We start from the raw sequence: 19,497 nt of genomic DNA, 5'->3' as shown, positions 1-19,497 counted from the left end.
CAAGGTCACACGGTTACAAAACAGCAATCCTGGAATTTGGCCCCAGGCACTCTTGGCTGTGGTGGCCACCACAGGGCCTACTGTCCTGCACTGCCAAGGAGAACTTTCCAAAAACAAGCAGGGAGTGTGCTTTGATCATTTATAAAGCTCAGCAGCCAGAGTGGAACATGAGTGGGAGGGTTTGTTGCCAACGAAAAAGAGAGCTGATAGTGGGCAGGTCTCCAGACTGGACAAAATGAAGAGCTGAGCCAAGACAGGGGCAATGCAATTGAGACAGAGTGATGGAGATGGAAGAGAATGAAACAACAGAATTTAGAGAGAGGTGAGGAGGAGGAATAGGTCTACCTGTGGTTTTCTGACTTTGAAAAAAACCAAATCCCTTTGTCTCCTGTTTACTTCAAATTGGTTCCTTCCACTCTGTGGAGAGAATATTTTGGGAAATCTGTAATTTCCCTGATATATGTCGGTGTATCAGTTTGGAATGGTTGGTAAATATAGCCCCAAATCTGAAATTTAGAAAGGAAGAAATAAGACAGATTGTATGTGTTATAAGGCCGGTACCAAAACAGGTACTTTGCTCCCAAGGGCACACATTTCTAAGCTGAGATCTATGAACTTGATCTCTGGATGGTCTCTAAAGGGTCTGAGCCACTTAAAATTGCAGGCAAAATTGTGCGTACCTTTGCGTCTCCGCGCTTCTCTGGGGAGGGTGTCCAAGCCTGTGTTAGAGTCTCAGGGGCTTTGTGACACAAAAAGCTCATAAACCACAGTCCGAGACCCTTAAGGTAAGTGCCATACTTTTTTATAACATAGTGCGGTGCTCAGGATTAGTCTGCAGACAGACCATCTCAGTTTAAAGCCTGCCTCTGCCACCTGCTTTTTTATGACTGTGAGCAAGTTTTTTTTTTTTATTCTCTCCATGCCTCAGTTTCCTCATCTGAAAAACGAGGAGTCTATTCTAGTAGTTTTGGGGGTTTAGTCAATACAGGTAACGTTAAAAGGGCAGTGCTGGCACCAAAATAAACTCTGATATGCTCTAACTCTTCCTTTGACCAGCAACATTTATTTTTCTTCACATAGAACTGTATCTTGCAGTCATTCCTGCCACATGGAGAGATTATATTAATATTATATTATGTAAAATCGTTCGCTCAGTAACTATTGTATGAAACTAAAATGCACCCCTCAGATAGGGAGGGGCAACACTCTTCATCAAGCCCTGTACACGGGTATAATACACAAGAATCATAAAGAATGAATATTTTATGGATTCCTACCTAGAAATATTCACATTCTATAGATCTGTGTTCAGGCCAAGTTTCTGCATTTGTAATAAGGGGCCTCAGATATGAATGATTTAGGTAATCCAGAGAGTAGCCTGAAGAGCATTATTTTAATTGTTCTACTTTCGTCCTTTTATACCTGCAGTCCTCCTAGTTATATTAGTCAGGAGTGATGGGATCTCTAAAATCTACAGATCATACATAAATTGCCCATAAACAAACAGGGGTGGAATGGATAAACAAATGTCCTTTTTTTTTCCAGGAAAGCTGGTTACTTCGCCCTCTTAGAAAAAAAATGCCTATCGCTTTTCTACTCCCAAACTAGCTCTTGTTATTTAAAATACATCTTATTAAAATTACTTCTGTTATAATTTGGAGATCCTTAAATTTCCATCTGGCTATAGCTTCATTCCCTGTCATAGCAGTGCCTTTGCCACAAGCGTCCAAGGCATGATTATGCCAATCAGTCATGTATTAGAACATTTTCTGTTTTCCCAAGAGCATGTCTAAGAAGCGAAAATTAAAAAAAAAAAAAAACACTCACACACCCCTCACAGTTTATAATCTGATTTTGCATGAGAAGTCTGCAAAACCACAATGATACGAAAATCTGTGAGCATCTTGCACCAAGACATTGATGGTATTCTGGTTTTTCGATATCATGTGGATTCTTTAAAAATTAATTTCTCATCTTCTGAGTAGCTAAATATTTTGAAACTGTAATTTTTCCATCACAGAAAAAAGAATTTAGAAACATACTTCTTGGCATATCATTCCAATGGGAATTTCATGCAAAAGTAATATTTTAACAGCAGGCTGGAAGGAAGACTCATTGCCTTGTCAAGTGCCAGTTACAAAATTAGACACAGCCTTAAAGGGAATAAATGGGGGATTAAAATGTTTTTGAAGCTGCTCATTTGTCTAAACTTTATTAAAATTTCCATGAAAGGGTAATGATATTGATCGACATATTGTCATATATACAGAACAAAAACAAAGTGAACGGAAGAATGATAAATTATTTCGCCTTAAAAATTCACGTTACTGATGGCCAGTGCTATCTGAACTGTATTTAGATGAATTAAGCAGATGCTACCCTTCTATTTCTAACAAAAGGAATGAAATTCAAATCAAAACATAGGAAGGCAAATCTCAGAAAAGTATGTGAAGGTTTAAAGCGGCCACAAGTCTACGAGTTGAGATGTCCTTAGCAAACAATTATTCCATCTAATACATCATTGATATCATTACCATATTTATCACCAGTATGCAATGTTTATAAATTGTGTTGACCTCAGTGACTAATTTAGGTTACAAATCGTGAATCACTGTATCATTTTTCGCTTCCGTTTCTTTTAATGTCTGGGTCCGTTCTGGTTTCAGAGTGATACATTCTGGGTTCTGTAGTCCTTTGGGCTAATATCTTTTATACAGGGTGGGGGGGGCTGAGCCATCTATCCCTTTGATGGAATCTGCTTTGTAAATAGACTGATGTACACTTTTTGTACACAAATATGTTTGTATACAAATCATGTTTCCTACTTTGAATTTTTTTTTCCTGTGTGTGAATATATCATCATACTCCAGAGTAAACGACTGGATACACCAGGTCTACTGGAGTAGACCGTATCTGGGGATCTCACGGACAGAAGAGTGATGGGTGCCCAGGTGCCTGCTTCTTTCGGGCCCCCCCAAAGAGTTGTCGGTGGGGTTTTAAGCCACACAGTGTTCTGTTTTGTTTCTTAAACTTAGAGGAAACTTCTTTTTAAAATGACAACAAAGGGGATCCCCGGGTGGCTCAGCGGTTTAGCACCTGCCTTCAGCCCTGGGCCTGACCCCAGAGACCTGGGATCGAGTCCCACGTCGGGCTCCCTGCATGGAGCCTGCTTCTCCCTCTGCTGTGTCTCTGCCTCTCTTTCTCTCTCTCTGTGTCTCTCATGAATAAATGAAGAACATCTTTAAAAAATAATAAAAGGGAACAAAGAACATAAACCGTTGTGGCCGCGATAAAGGGACAGCAGGGAGGACGGGGACGGCCAGGGACTTCCACGGCAGGTCTTCTACCTCCTGGAAACGAGCTCGTCCCAGACTCTGGTCACTTCGTGGTCTTCTTGGGTCCGCTCAGCGGTCTTCCCCGGAGAGTGGGTGAGATCTGCTGCTTCCCCGCGCCCCGGGCCCCCCAGGACCTGAGGGCTTCCATCACCCCCTTCCGTCCCTCACAGGGCTTGAAGGGGTTGGAGAAAGATCTTTTCCCATGCTGTTTGTCTCATAAAGCCCTATTTTTTTCTCTTCCAGAACCTTCCAGAGTTCGGCTTTGGCGAGTCCCCCGACCCCGTGTCCGAGCACCTGCAGCGGAGGAGGGTGCACGGGGCGGGGCGGGCTCGGACACCGGGTGGGCTGGGGTGGGGTGTGGAACTCGCCAAAGCCGAACTGTGAAAGGTTCTGCAAGAAAAAAAAAAAAAAAGGGAAAAAGGACTTTATGCACACAAACAGCATGGGAAAAAAATCTTTCTCCAACCCCTTCAAGCCCTGCGAGGGACGGAAGGGGGTGATGGAAGCCGTTTGGTCCTGGGGGCCCGGGCGAGCCCGAGGAAGGCGCAGATGCTCCTGGGAGCCCTCCGGCCACGTGCACCCTCGTCCCCTGCAGGTGCTCCCCTGCAGCTCCTCACACCTGCCCTTCCGCAGTCACTGTCCCTGCGTGTGGCTGCGCGGGGGCGCCCAGGTCCTCCGCCCCGCTCTCCTCCCCCCCCCGCAGCAGGTGCACCCGGGAGGGGGCGCACGGGGGCCCGAGGGCAGCTGCCAACCAGGGTTCAGACGCGGAGGCGGCGCAGGTGCAGGTGCAGGTGCAGGGACCTCGGGGCTCGGCCGCTTCCTGTGGCCCCGCGCACCCCCCCCCCCCCGCCGCAGTGCGCAGGTGCGAAGGCGCCCGCGGGGGTCCACGGGCTGGGGGCGGGGGGCTCCAGGCAGCGCCCTCGCCGCCGACCCGCAGGTGCCGGAGCGCAGCCGGGTCAGGCCCCAGGCGGGCCCTGCACCCCCCAGGAGGGCCCGGCTCAGCGGGCGGGGCTCCCCGAGAGGCCGCGGTTGCCTGCCGGGCTCCCGAGGGTCTTCCCCGCGGCGCATCCCCTCCCGCGGCAGGTAAGGCTCCGCGCCCCCCGCCCCCGTCTGCTCCAGGGGCCCCTCGCGCCCGCAGGACGCCGGCCGTTGGGTCGTTGGGCTGGTCCCGGGCGGGGCGGGGCGGGGCGGGCTGTCGGGCCCCCGGCGCCCCGGGCCGCCGCCTCGGTCTCCCCGCGCAGGGCGGCCCGCTGAGGGCTGCGTCCCCAGAGAAGCCACAGGCCAGCCCCGGGGCAGGCCCGAGAGCGCCGGCGGGTGCTCCCAGGAGGAGCCTGGCGGGGCCTGGCGGGCTGCGGGGGGGCCGGGGGGGCTTCTCCGCCTCCCCCGGGGCAGCACCAGGAAGCCGAGCAGGGACCCGGGGGAGCCTGGGCCGCTCTTCTGTCCTGGAGCCCGCAGCCCGGAGGCTCTGCTAGCCTCCCCCTGTTGGGGCCGGGGCACCCTGACACCTGCCAGCACCTGCCGAGGCGGGGCCCGGGGCTGCAGCAGGGCCACCCCCGCCTGACATGACCAGGCCTGGGGGGCGAGTCCAGCAGCTACATCCGTGCACATCCCTAGGAGGGGAGGGGACGGAACGGCCTCCCGCCTGACATGACCAATGCTTGGCCATTGTTATGAACCTTGGCCTTAGTCGTTTTTCAGGGAGCTTAGTGGAAGACTTTTCTTTTTTTATTTTGAGAGACCAACTTACAGCAGGGATCAGTCTTTGATTAATTTGTTCCTTTCTCTGTTTAAAAAAGTATTTTTTTCCATTAATATGTGAGCAGTAGTTTTAGTATATTACACCTCTTAATTTGTAATGCCTTTAAAATTATGATTTGCTTATCATTTAACGTGCATCATTATAAAATTAGATCATAATTTAATCTATGTATTTTTCCTGTATATGAAAGGTAGAACAGAAAGCTTAGGAGTTATTATAAATATGACTGACAATACGGTCTAATAAAAATCATGGTGTCAACACACTTTTACAACTTTCAATGTGGAAAAGTATTCACAGAGTTTCTCCCTTGTTTTGTTTCAATAGAGATAATATATTTACACAGTAAAAGAGAAAAATTAAATTGTGCAAAAATAAAGTATATAGGCTCTAACAGGCTCCCTCCATAATCCCCAAATGATAGCCTGTTCTCTAGAAGTCACCAGATATTTTAAGGTTTTAAAATGTTTTTAAAGAAAGACCTTAAAATATCTGGTTTTGTTTGATTTGATTATTAGTACCATCGTTCTAATGAATTCAATTAAAACATAATATACCAATTTGAGTTTACACATCCTGTTGTCCGTTCTTACAGGCAATAAACATGGGGGTCCAGCTTCTGGAGGCAGTTAGGTCTTGAAAAAAAATACCTGAACACTCTGTACCTACAGTCTCTAATTTTTAAGCAGAATAATGTTAACTTATATCTTAAAAAATCTGTTGTTAGGATTCATTAAAATGCATTCAGCATTCAAACTGGAGAGATTTACAAGTCAGTATCATGGCTATGTACATATTATTAACGACATAATTAAGGTTAGCGATGGTCTCAAGTAAGAAAACATGTATCTTTTTCTTTAAACCACGTGAAGGAGCATGTTCAAGCTCTCAGATTCAATTCATTCTCTTTCTTACACTTTATCAACTGCTTAAAACAATTATCATATATTAGATTGCTTTGTAATCATACCATAACTACTGGTACAGTATTGTGATTTTCTTGGAGTTAATATCTTGTGGATATAGAAAAGTCATATGAAAATATTGCAATTTCTATAACCTAATTTTTTGATTGGGAACTACATTATCTTGATCAAAGAGCCATCTTTATCTTCTTACTTCTCAAGTATATACATGTAATTAGATTAATTGTGCTAAAAAGACAGTCTTCATGGGGCCTCCTTTGTCTTCCTTTCATTTGAATCTTGTTTTAATTTTCCTAGAATACTTTCTTAGGTTAGTTTGGATACTGGAGTTGGCTGAGTCAGAAATGACTCCAAATAATTGTTACTTTAAAAAAAAAAGGTAGTGTGTTTCTCCAATAAATATAAGGTAAAGCAACTCCATAACTGTCAGTCTTCTGTTTCATTGCTCCATTATCTCAACACATAGCTTCATTCTCATAGTCCAATATGTCTACTCCAGTTTCCTCTATGATATTGTGATTTATGCATGAGGAGTGAAGCGATGAGGAAGGCTGGGATGTAGAGGGAGGATTTCTTTCTGTTAGGGAAAGAACCCTGACAACTCTTATGTTTATAGTGCAATGGTCTGAACTTAGGCATAGAGCCATACTTAGCCGCAAGAGAGATTGGAAAAGTTTGCTTTAGCTGGATGACCATTGCTCAACAAAATACTCTTACATTGTGAGAGGAGGTTATTAGAGGGCAGCTCGCTGTCTCTGCCACAGTTCTTGCTCTTGAAAAGATAAGAATACTTGCATATCTTTCTTTTCACACACAAAATTCACAAAGTTCTTTCCATTATGTCACCCATCCCAGGATTTCTAGCTAATGTGTGGTCTTCTCTTTCAGGGTCAATTATAGAACCAAGTGGTCTGACCATATATAAACTGAACTTAAAAACAAACAAACAAACAAAAAAACAAAGGCAGCTTATCTGTACACACTCCCCTCCCCATGCCAAATATGCAGTGGTTTGGTTAACATAGGCAATCGCAATACAACATACAATTTGAAAAAGGGTAAACAGAAATAAAACACTGAACAACTGCTCAAGAGCTATTATCCTATTTCGCTTGGTCAGATTTATGAAGCCTATAGGCAAAGGCAGAGAGGTAAATCCCCTGGTAAATCCATATGTCAGCCCTGTACTGCTTTCTAGGACAAATCCCTATGTCCTTCACAGTTGAAATTTGTTGTGCTAAGTGGTCCTTCCTTTTCTGTTGTCTTCTGTACCCTTTATGAGATCTACAGAGCATTTGCAGCTAAAGTTTTCCTGATGCAGTTTTGGGATAGAACACTCACAGGCTTCTGCAGACATGTAGTCTCTGCAACAAAACATTTTTAGGAGCACCTGGGTGGCCCAGTTGTTTAAGCATCTGCCTTTGGCTGAGGTCATGATCTCCTGGTTCTGGGATGGAGCCCTGAGAGTCAGGCTCCCTGCCCGGTGGGGAGCCTGCTTCTCCCTCTCCCTCTGCTCCCTGGCTCTTGCTCTTTCTCTCTCTCAATCTCTATCTCAAATAAATAAAATCTTTTTACAACCTGACAATACATTTTTTAGCCAAAAAAAAAAAAAAGAAGAAGAAAAAGGAGGTTTCTAGTGTTTTTACTTTTCATCAATTTCCTCTGCAAATGAACCCAGATGGAGAGCCTATCTGGACATAGAGATTAAACCTGAACACTCTCATCTGTGTATTGGTGTTTGTGGTTTGTCCTTCAGGATCTCTCAGATGATAGGAAACTGCAACCTGGCCAGTTGTTTAACATTTAACAGTTATCACTGAGTTCTTATTGTACCAAGTTGTATTGTCAGTACAAGTTTGATGCTTGTCCAATTTTTTTGTGTATTTTTCAAAACGTAGATCTTTTAGAATTATGCATTTTTCATCAGAACTTTGAAAACTCAAAAAAAAAAACTTTGAAAACTCATGTCTATGTGTTTATGTCTGGGAACTCAATGTGCCTTTCAATTAAAAGATTTATCAGACAGTTGTCTAATTAGTTCCCATAGATAATTGCATCAGTCTTCCTGGCCTTTGTCAATGTATCTATAATCCTATAACCAATGTTAGTAAAAATGTTACTTTTTTTTACATATTTTCTAACTTTGTTGGGATTTATAGTTTTGCTGTGATTTTAAGAGGAAAATTAAATTTAAAATGTGTTCCCAATCCACTTCCATTTAAAACAACAAAAAACATACAGAGATGTGAATAAAGACTAGAGCTTTACAAATGAGAATATTTACCAGGACTATTTCCAACTCCCAAACTATTTGGGAAGACAAAAGTATTTTAATAATACAGTTTTCTTTTTATCTATAATAAGTAAAAGTGTAAGTTATAAATTCATTTATTTTTACTTTTAATTTTTTGTTGTCATTGACATATTTAATATGATATTATTCACCATACTGCATATTACAAAGTTAGTGTTACATTCTGAGAATTTTGAACAATAGAACTAAGTTAAAACGATCGACTAAATATATCACAATCTCTCCCATGACTGTGACAGCATGAAAAGCAAGATGTATTTTATATGTAAATAAATGTGGTTTGGAGCTACGTTTTTCATTCTCAAGTGATAGTAGAACTTTCTGATTGATGGCTTTATGTTAATAAATAGCTGGACTTTGGGAGACTGGGCTGTTGGAAAACACAAAGCAACTGAACAGTGGAGCAGTGGAGAGGAGCATTTGTGTGCATTGTGAATGAAGTTACATATTTATACTTAAAATGCTATTTGTCATACATTTTTAATCTTTTGACCTCATATGAAACTTTTTTGATCAATCTTTAGAACTATTTTTTTGTTTATCTCTGTATAAATTCACACATATTCATCAATCTGTCTACCTGGGCATGATTTAATTAAATGAGGATTTCACCTGACTTCTTAGCTGATTTTGATAATATACCCACATTTTTTTCTTCAAAGCCCCTAAAGAACAATGTACAATAAATAAGTGTATAAAAACTCAAATACTATTCTGTTTTTGTGATGTTTGACAGAAGCCAAGTAATGTGCTTCACAATAGGCCTGGACAAGTATGATGAGAGAGGTAGATTATTCCAATGCTAAATCTTCTTCCTTGTCTCTATTACTCCTTTAAACTTTGAATCTACTTGTATCCTTTCCAGTTCATAAATTATTTTTTGAAGGATATGTTGTAAAAATATCCCTAATATTGGCTCCCCCTGCCCTTGAAACCATATTTTGGTGACTCGAAGAGCTAAATCTGAGTGAATTTAAGAGAAATAAGATATTTTGCGGGGAACTTGGGTGGCTCAATCAGTTAGGCATCCAACTCTTGATTTCAGCTCAGGTCTTGATCTCAGGGTTGTGAGTTCAAGCCCTATTTTTGACTCCCAGTGTGGAGCCTACTTAAAGATGATATTTTTAAAGGGGAGAAAATAACTTGTGTGGGACCTGAGAGAAATGGCATCAAGCTAGTTTGTATTATCCATTTCATTTTGTTTTGTTTCTTAGTATGTAGAAAGGAACTGTGTGTGTGTGTGTTATATTCCTGAGAATAAAATTGCACAAAATATAGAGTAAGGAAGGATGAATAAAAAATTGCTAGAGCATAAAACTTAAATGGACAGAGGAGATTCTATCTAGAAAATAAACAGATTCCGTTGGTATAGTACTTTGACAATTGATTCAAGTAACAGTTGGAAAGAGAGTACATAAGGTGCAGATCCTGAGAGTGGGTATGTGTGGTAGTGGGATTCTGTAGAACATTTTTTTAATGTTGAAATTAAACCAGCAAAGGGTAAATCAGGACATCTCCTGAAATTAGGGAAAAGGGAGGAAGGAGAGCTAGAATTTTTGAGGAGAGCAAAGACAGTAAAGGAGCCATCTAGGAGAGTGGGAGATGAAGGACCTGGAGTTGTGTGATTGTTGGACAGCCTAAAAGCTCCTAAGGTTTGTGCCATCACATAAGTAAAGTTGATTAGTTGCAAGAATGCAGAAATAAATGTAGACAATTGGGTTTAACTCAGAAGTGGTGCTTTTTCCAAGTGAGTTTAAATTAAAAAAAAAAAAAGAGGGGAGAGACAAGAAATTGGTAAAAGAAACATTATATTGATTGACCATGGTATTTAAGATGGCTAAAGACAAGAGGACACCCAATAGGTAAGAGGCAGTGGAAATGCAGTAACATTTGTAGCCCCTATGGTGTAGAGAGATTCTTGGAGCCTAGATCCTTTTTTTTTAAGATTTTATTTATTTATTCGTGAGATACACACAGAGAAAGGCAGAGACATAGGCAGAGGGAGAAGCGGACTCCTTTCAGGGATCCGGATGTGGGACTTGATCCCGGACCCTGGGATCATGCCCTGAGCCAAAGGCAGATGCTCAACTGCTGAGCCACCCAGATGTCCCTGGAGCCTAGATCTTGAAAGAAGTGACCTCAAATGCTAGTTGGCAAGGATCAGAGAAGGAAATGCCTGAAATTGAGATGAAAGATATGCAGAAATCTGTAAGGACAAGATTGTGGTGAGTTGCTTTTGTAGGGTGAAGAATAGGAACATCAAGGGAGAGGACTCAAGGTGTCAGAAGTGAAGGTGTTGGAAGGATCATCTATACACATACTGAAATCCCAAAAAGACAGGTAACCAGTAAACAGGATGACAGTGAATTGGGAACTGAAGTCATCCAAAAATAAGGATTAATAATGTAGGTATTGGGAACTGCATCAATAATTTTCATAATTGGAAATATAAAGTAATAACAAGAATTTTATTTTATTTTTTAAGATTTTTAAAAATTTATTTATTCATGAGAGACACACACACAGAGAGAGAGAGAGAGAGAGAGAGAGAGGCAGAGACACAGGCAGAAGGAGAAGCAGGCTTCATGCAGGGAGCCTGACGTGGGACTCAATCCTGGGTCTCTCGGATCATGCCCTGGGCTGAAGGCAGGCGCTGTACCACTGGGCCACCCGGGCTGCCCTAACAAGAATTTTAAATGCAGATAGTTTTAGGGAAATGCAGGAGATAATAGTTTTAAGGATGGAATGAAGAACAGGAAACACACCTTTTTATATCCAGACCCAACAGTTCAAGATCTTTTCAGTGGCATAGAGAACAGTTTCTATGTATAAAGACTATGTAAAAGCACTGACCTCTCAGGCAGAGTGCAGGTTTAATGGAACAAAAGGAGTAAGGGTGTTCAGAGAAAATATGAAGACAAAGTGGATTTTGCAGATGATTGGTCATTTCAAAAGGCATGATAGAAAGAGTTCAGGAATTGGGGAAGGCTTTAAAGTGATGAGAATAAGGAAGATTTAATCAATTTGTAGATTGGAATGCATAAGATGCCTAGTAAAATGAAGGTTTAGGCTTCCTGTGATCACCTATTTACACAGGATGAGAGAGGGCATAATGAAATCAATTCCATCATATTTGAGACAGATGACAGTGGCAAGGCTATGGGTTTTAGAAGGGAAGGACATCCATTGATGTCTGGAACTTACTCATGATCCCTGTCAAGTGACGCCAAGAGATGAGCAAAGTAAATTTGGGGCAGACCGAAAACCAAATTCAGAAGCTATGAAAAAAGTAAATGGCACTTGGCATGGTCAAAAACCAACAAAAAGGCCAGGTAGGATGAAGATAATTGAGATGAGGTCAGAAATGTGGCTAAAGGCCAAACCATGTAGAAACCAGCAAGCTCTAAAAGACTTGAGTTTAATTTAGAGTGAAATGAAGAGTCTTTAGAAGGTTTTGGGCAGATTTAGATTTAGAATGGCTAATATGAGATTTGTGTAAAATAAATATCCAGGTAAGCAAAAATGGTAGCTTAGAAAAAAGGCACAAGTGATAGAGGTGTTGAGAATTGGTAGGATATTGCCTATATTTTGGAATGAGGTCCGAATTAGATTTTTTGTTGGAATGGATATACACTTGAAGGACAGAGAAGAGTCAGAGATCATTTAAGATCCTTGTTCTAGCCGCCGACCATTGAGTTTCCATTTACTGAGATGTAGAGGGCTGATGGAGAGATTTTGTCTATATGGAGATAAAGTCAGGAGTTCTGTTTTCAACAAGCTGTATTTGAGATATCTATCAGACATGCAAATGGAGCTGTTAAATGAGAAGCTGGTTTTATGAGTCTCGAGTTCATGGATAGGGTTGAGGATTTAATTTACACTAATATTTTATGCTTTTATTTACATTTTTTCCTTAAAAATGTCATAGTTATACTATTGGTATTTTTTAGTCAGCATTTTAACTTTTCTCTGCATGTTTTTAAAAATGAGTGACACTTTCCTCTTTTCACCTTTCTTACCCTGCCTTCTGCTCATTCCTTCGAGAAGTTATAATTTGATTTCTATACTTATTAACTCTTCATTCATGATTTTATCTCCCTTTGCATTGCCCTTTCCCTGGGAACATGGTCCCATTTTATTTGCCTGCTCATTAAGTGTCTCTTTTCATTCTCCTCTCATTCTCCTATTCAGTTCAATATTGAGCTTTTCTTTTTTCTTTTTCCTAAAATAAAATATTTCATTTGAAAAATCTCTAGTATGTTACCTTATGGATGCAGGGCCTTCTCATATCAGTCTTGTTTTTTTATATATTTATTTTAATATTTTTATCTGCTGCTTTATACATTAACTTTCATTATAGAAAAATTATTACCTGTTTATTGAATTTGATCTCTTAGGTTTACGAGATTATCTTTTCTGAACATTTTGCTGATTCTTGGTTTTATATTCCTGTTTTGAATCTGAGATTCCCATTAGGTTGTTTTGAGAGTACTACATATGGCTTACTATACCCTGCCTCCAGGGCGGGTGCTGCATGTGTGGTGATATATACTTCCAGATGGTATGCCTATCTATGACTGGACCTTTGAGCATGGAACCTTTTGATTAATCTGTGTCTCTTGCACAGGGTTCTTTTCTGCTTTCTGGCCAAAGGGTCCTCATTATTCCCTCCTTCCCTTAGGGTAGATGTTTCTGTTGCCTACTGTTTAGTATGATAAGTGAGGGATAAAAAATCTGATTAGCCTGGTTGTCCCTCCAAACATTCCAAACATTCTAAGGCTTTTCCCTATCTCCAAGATGTCCCACATTTGAGTTCAGAACAACTCGTATAACAAACAGAATTGGTATAGAAATGAAAGCACATTCTGAGTTTAGTCACAATCTTCCTACCAAATGTATGCCAGGAATTTAACTAAATACTTTGTATGGAATTAACCATCAGATGCACGAAATAAATCATATTAATATCCCCAGTTTGCAGAAGAGGGTTGTATCAGAGTCCAAATCATTTTACCAAGGTCAGTATAAAATAATCCATCCAATTTCCGTTTGGCAACATGGCCCATACCTAATCCACCATGATTTTCTAGCAGGTCTCAATGAGATGTGTGTGTGTATTTCCTTTTCTGTAATTTGGGTGTTAGTCCTTTGTCCACTCTGGATCTCCTATTTCAGGAATGACTCCTTTTAGTTCCACCTATCTTTTCTCAGTGATGTTCTCACATCGTTGCCCTTTCCTGGGGAATTTTCTTTTTTCTGAATTAATAGTGAAGGGATAATACAAATTACGGGCAAAGTATTTATAGCAATTATCTATATTCATCATTTTAAGTCTAGCTACAACTTTGAAGTATTTAAAGTTTCCAGCACTGCAATTATGGCTGTTTTCCATGTTTTAATTGTTACTCTTTGTGTATGAATGTGAAAAGAATTCGGGATAAATCTGAATTCTCTTAAATTATATATAGCATTGTGTTTATGTCTACATTCATAGTTTCTTTTTTTTTCCTATGGAAAGGGTCCAAAGATTTCATTAGTCTTCAAATTGTAGTAAACCACAAAGACACACTATGTAGGAGAAACATGTCCCTACATACGCATATAATACTATGCTTCTATTTTCTAAATAAAATGGGAAACTAAAAAATGCATACAGACCTAGCTACATGAAAATAAATATTTTTCATTGGATTTACCATTGGAAATGAGGGTAAAAAGAGATCCGTGAAAGTACAAAAATGCTAAATCCTAAATCTTGCAAATATAGGAGAACAACAAATGAACATTTCTCATTTCCTCATAAAATGTAACATTATTTACAGACCACATAAAACACGCAAAATCGCTGTAATGGTAGTAAATATGTATTATCATTCTAAATCAAGCCATAACTAATGACACTCTGGGAAAGGTTTAGCTTATACTGAGGCTAGGTGTCTTGCAAATGAAAAGCTATTTAAGTGCTAAAATCAATTGACTATATAATACCATGTTTTCTGATGGGAATAGTGCACAAAAGATGCCTGGAAGTTGTTTGTTACAATGACTAAATCAGATTCTACCTCTGGTTATTATCAACCCATACATTCGTCATTATAAACTGCTTCATATTTATTTTATTATATTGATTTACTTTAGCACCCAAGACAGTTTGTACTCCTACAAAATTCAGAAAACATTGATTTACTTAAATTATTCAATACTTTACTGTATGGCTATTATGTCATTTAACATTTTAGACAAATCAATACAACTTTTTTTAATTGCCTGTCACATACCTAAGGTATCGCAAATGTGTATCGCTGGAATCATTAATTTGCACTATGTTGATGACATTTTTATAAATCAACTAGCTTAAAACCATAAAGTGGCATATGTGGGGGGAAGTACTAGGATATGAAATGAATAATTTAAGCTAGTTGGAATATATAACTGCAGAATACTTTATTAAGTTTATAATAATTCTATTTCTTAAATAGCTGAAAGGTGGACTGCTGTCTTCTGAGGACATTGTGTATGATTTCTTTCCCCTCTTTTAAGTCTACGTAAGTATGACAGATGAGATGCTAAGTAACCTCAATGCAATGTTTTCTATTCTGAGAACTCTTCTATGGAGAATTTTGACTACAAGGTAGAGGAACCACACTGTATTTGTGCAGAAAAAAATATACTTCAAGCATATTTTTGTATATCAAGTGATAGTGTGCTATCCTTGTGTTTTAGACGAGACCAAAATAATCAAAATGGTAAAAAGAACTCATCCAACAAAATGATCATCCAAAAGTGTTATAGGTCAACTTGCTGACACTATGTCCTTTTCGAACATTCTAGAAAAAGTTATTGTGCATGTCTCAGTTTTCAACCTAGGATATAAGGCCTGCATGGGCAGGAATTTACATCTGCTTTACTAATCATATATATATATATATATATATATATATATATATATACACACACACACACACACACACTCATATGTATATATACACACATATATTACATATATTTTACATGTAATTACATTCCTAATAATAGGTAATCAGTAAATTCCTAATAATAGGTAATATAAAAGTAAATATTTCTTGATAAGCAATGGATCAGAAAGTATGATAATTGTTCTGTATTTTATTTAACTTGGGTACTAGCACATGATGCTTGAGGAAGCTACATTTGTATTTTCCTACTATATCTAATAATTTTGTGTTACATAAAATATGTGCAACATAACAAAAGGTCATGTTTAAGTGGATATGGTGGTCATATTACATTGAAGCTGTATTTGAACCCAGTATCATTATTGCTAAGATATCAGCTATACATTATAGAATGATAAGAAATATAGCAGAGCTCGAAGAAGAAAATAATAGTCACCCAAAGTCACAGCAGCCAAAAGATAGCAAGATAAATACCATTTGTATTTTGGAGAATAATTTTGCACTTGCATATAAATTACTATACTCCAAGACTGCCCTGACAATTCTGTTTAATACTGTCACATATCAAAATACATTTAGAATTACCTACTTTAAATTTAGCGATATTGTAGCCTTGAAGAGTGTATATTGTATGAATGAGTGTGTTGTTACAGTTATACTTGTAATAATTATTTATGTAACTATTTAGTCATTGATTTTATACTGTGTTTGAGGCATCTATTATGATCCAGAAATAGCTGTAGATAATTTCTTGCAATTGAAGAACTTTAGGTCTGAGAAAGGAAAGTACAAATGAGAACCTTAAAAGTGTGCTCGAAGTGATAGACTACAGGAAGAACACGGTGTAGGAATATAAACTATATCAGTGCTTCTAAAATCATGTCTAAAGCATCATTACCCTCTCATCTGTCATAAACTAATACTTCTGAAGAATCCAACAAGAAACTGAAATTCCGGAAAAATGAAAACAAAACATGGAACATATCAATTTTCATTATTAGGTTTGGTAAGGATAAAAGTATATCCAATAGATCAAAATAAACATAGCATTAAAAAAAAGAAAATATTCACAAAACATATACTTGTTGATCCTTAAAAATGAACAGACTGGAGATGAGCTAGAAGAATCAGTTTTGCTCTAATAACACTGTGTCCTTACACATCACACCTAGTCAGAAATTTATGAATGAAATAGCAGTTCCCTGTATAGAATATTTTTAGGTCCACTTTAAAGAGGTCTATCAATATTTACAGTTTTTATTGTGGTGAAAGTGCTTGTTATGTACTTACTACCAAATCTAGAGTGGATTATAACCTCACTACTTGCAGGAGGTAATACATATTTAACCTCTTATATAGTTTGAAAAATATATGTCAAAGAAGCGAGACAGAGGTGCATGTTGATAAAAGTAGGAGAGGAGATTATAAAGCAAGTTCAGCATACTAATTTATAATTTTTATCCAAATGTAGAGTTATACTTGGTTTTTGAAGTATACTCCCCTAAAAATTTATAGTATAAATCTTTTCAGTTTAAGCAAGTTTTTTGATGAAAAAATGTTTAAAAATAGATTCAAATCCGTGGATCTATCATTGATTGATCTAATTAATGAAAAATACAAAGCAGGGATCCCTGGGTGGCGCAGCGGTTTGGCGCCTGCCTTTGGCCCAGGGCGCGATCCTGGAGATCCGGGATCGAATCCCACATCAGGCTCCCGGTACATGGAGCCTGCTTCTCCCTCTGCCTGTGTCTCTGCCTCTCTCTCTCTCTCTCTCTCTCTCTCTCTCTCTCTCTCTGTGACTATCATAAATAAATAAAAATGTAAAAAAAAATACAAAGCATTGTATTAAAATAATAAGGGATTGGTGATAACTTCCCTCTTTTATATTTTTATAAGTTCCTATTTAAAAGTTTTTATTTTAATTCCTGTTAACATACGTAGTTAACATTAGTTTAAGGTATACATTACAGTGATTCAATACTTTCATTCATTACCCTGTGCTCACCATGACAAGTACACTCCTTAACCCCCATCACCTATTTAATCCATAGCATCCAGCCTCCTCCCCTCTGGTAACCACCAATTAATTTGTTTGATTAAGAGTCTGTTTCTTGATTTGTATCTCTCTCTCACTCTCTCTCTCTCTCTCTCTTTTCCCATCTGCTCATGTGTTTTGTTTCTTAAATTCCACATATTAGTGAAATCATATGGTAGTTGTCTTTTTGTAACTTATTTTGCTTAGTGTTATATTCTTTGGCTCCATACATATTGCTGCAAGTGGCAAGATTTCATTCTCTTATGACTGAATAATATTCCGTTGTGTATATACATATACACTACATCTTCTTTATCCATTCATCAATTGATAGACACCTTAGACTGCTTCTGTATCTTGGCTATTGTAAGTAATGCTGCTACTTAAATTCAAAATGTATGAAAGACCAAAATGTGAGACCTGAAAGTATACAAATCCTAGAAAATAACCCAGGGGTAACTTATTTAACGTCGATTATAATAGCAACTTTTTTCTAGATATGTCTCCTGAGACAAGGCAAACAAACACAAAAACTATTGGGACTACATCAAAATAAAAAGCTTTTGAACAGTGATGGAAACAAGTAAAATTCAAAGGCAACCTACAAATGAGAAAAGATATTTGCAAATGACATATCAGATAAAGAGTTAGTATCCAAAATATGTAAAGAACTAAAACTCAACATCTCAAAAGCAATCCATTTTAAAAAAAGGGCCGAAGACATTGACATATGAAAAGACATACCATCAGGAAAATACAAATCAAAACTACAATGAGATACCACCTCACAGCTCTCAGAAGGGCTGCAATCATCAACAGACATGGGGGACAATTGCTGATAACTTTCAACTAAGAACATATTAGCATCATGACCTGTTTTACTCATAATTGTTAAATTATGGAACATGTCATAACATTCCCTACAAATGTTTTTCTTCCAAACTTCCAACTTTATTTTGTGCCCTTGGATCTTATCTGCCATGTTGCATTCCTTCCTTGTGTGAAAGGATTAAAATCATTAAAAATACCAAAGAAAGATTGACTATCCAATTCTCATCATTGAAGAGTTGGAACCAAACTGGTTTCTTATCTGACAGGAACATTGAGAGTTGATTCTTCAGTTCCAAATTTGCAACTGTACTCTTGCCATTGAAAAACATTTTACTTCAGCATGAATTAACACTTGTTTACAGTCAGTTCTTATATTATTAATTGAGCAAATATTGATTTTAATACATCGATTTATATATTCACAATTTTAATACATGTGATCAAATATATTTAGTTTGTGCAACTTACTGATTTTTTTGGCCAAGTCAATCTTACTAAGGAAACTAGTATTTGATTTATATTTTGATGCACCAATATTAATTTAGTGCAAGCTTCTGCCTTTAAAACATATTTCTACTCAAAACCTGAAGTGTGAAGTTCATTTCACATCTCTTCGTTGATATAACACAAACACAGAGCTAGCTGTATTTGTTGGTAGTAGATCCTCCAACCCCCCCAAAAAAACAGAAAAAAAAAAAACGACAACACAATTCTTGCTTCGTATCACCATTAAGATAATGGACACAAATGCCTGTATTGGAAGTATTCTGTATTAACAATTTCTGTGCATTTGTCAAGTACAATGAAAAAGGCTTTTCTGGATTTATTTGCTCAATAATTGGTCTTTTATATCTTTAGTCAGTTGCTGACCACTCCCAGGTATAGTGCCGTTGGAGAGTATCCCACGAGCTTCCTTCTTGCATCAGATTCACCTAACATTTCTAATCAGTATTGTCTTTCACACATGTCATGGCAAATGTACGTGTTAGATATTAGTTTGTTGGTCTTACAAAATCATAGTGCTACTTTATAAGAAAAACTGGAAAATAATAATGTTTATATGTAAAATACCTATCTGCCTCTGTCAGCTTTTTTGTTCAGTAGTTTTTCAGGTAACTTGCTTTGAATTTATCCCTATTAATATTATGAATGTAAATGCTGATTAAATTTTGATGATTTCATGGCCAGTTAATCTCTGCAAATAACATAGTGAACTTCATGCTTCAACAATAGTTTGGGATACAAAAACTGAACTCAGTACTTAATGAAGCTGGAACAGATCATTTGGATCTATACATTTCAGAGTCCTTTCCAACATTATTATTTGGTTTAGTAATATTGCACATTCAGAAGTTATGTGTT

At 38.5% G+C, this 19,497-nt stretch overlaps 1 long non-coding RNA gene across 1 annotated transcript in view; it reads left to right on the top strand.

Moving 5' to 3' along the window:
- The first annotated feature begins 4,207 nt into the window (after positions 1-4,207).
- Positions 4,208-19,497, top strand: part of LOC140604593 (uncharacterized) — a 96,403-nt gene continuing 81,113 nt past the window's right edge. The window contains exons 1-2 of the long non-coding RNA XR_012007411.1: positions 4,208-4,418; positions 14,814-14,879. This is a non-coding gene — a long non-coding RNA (uncharacterized lncRNA). The remainder of the gene's footprint in view (positions 4,419-14,813; positions 14,880-19,497) is intronic.

Source organism: Canis lupus, chromosome 15 (assembly GCF_048164855.1).
Source record: "Canis lupus baileyi chromosome 15, mCanLup2.hap1, whole genome shotgun sequence".
Taxonomy (NCBI): domain Eukaryota; kingdom Metazoa; phylum Chordata; class Mammalia; order Carnivora; family Canidae; genus Canis; species Canis lupus.
The sequence above is the reverse complement of the archived record's forward strand: the minus strand, read 5'-3'. Positions and strand labels throughout refer to the sequence as shown.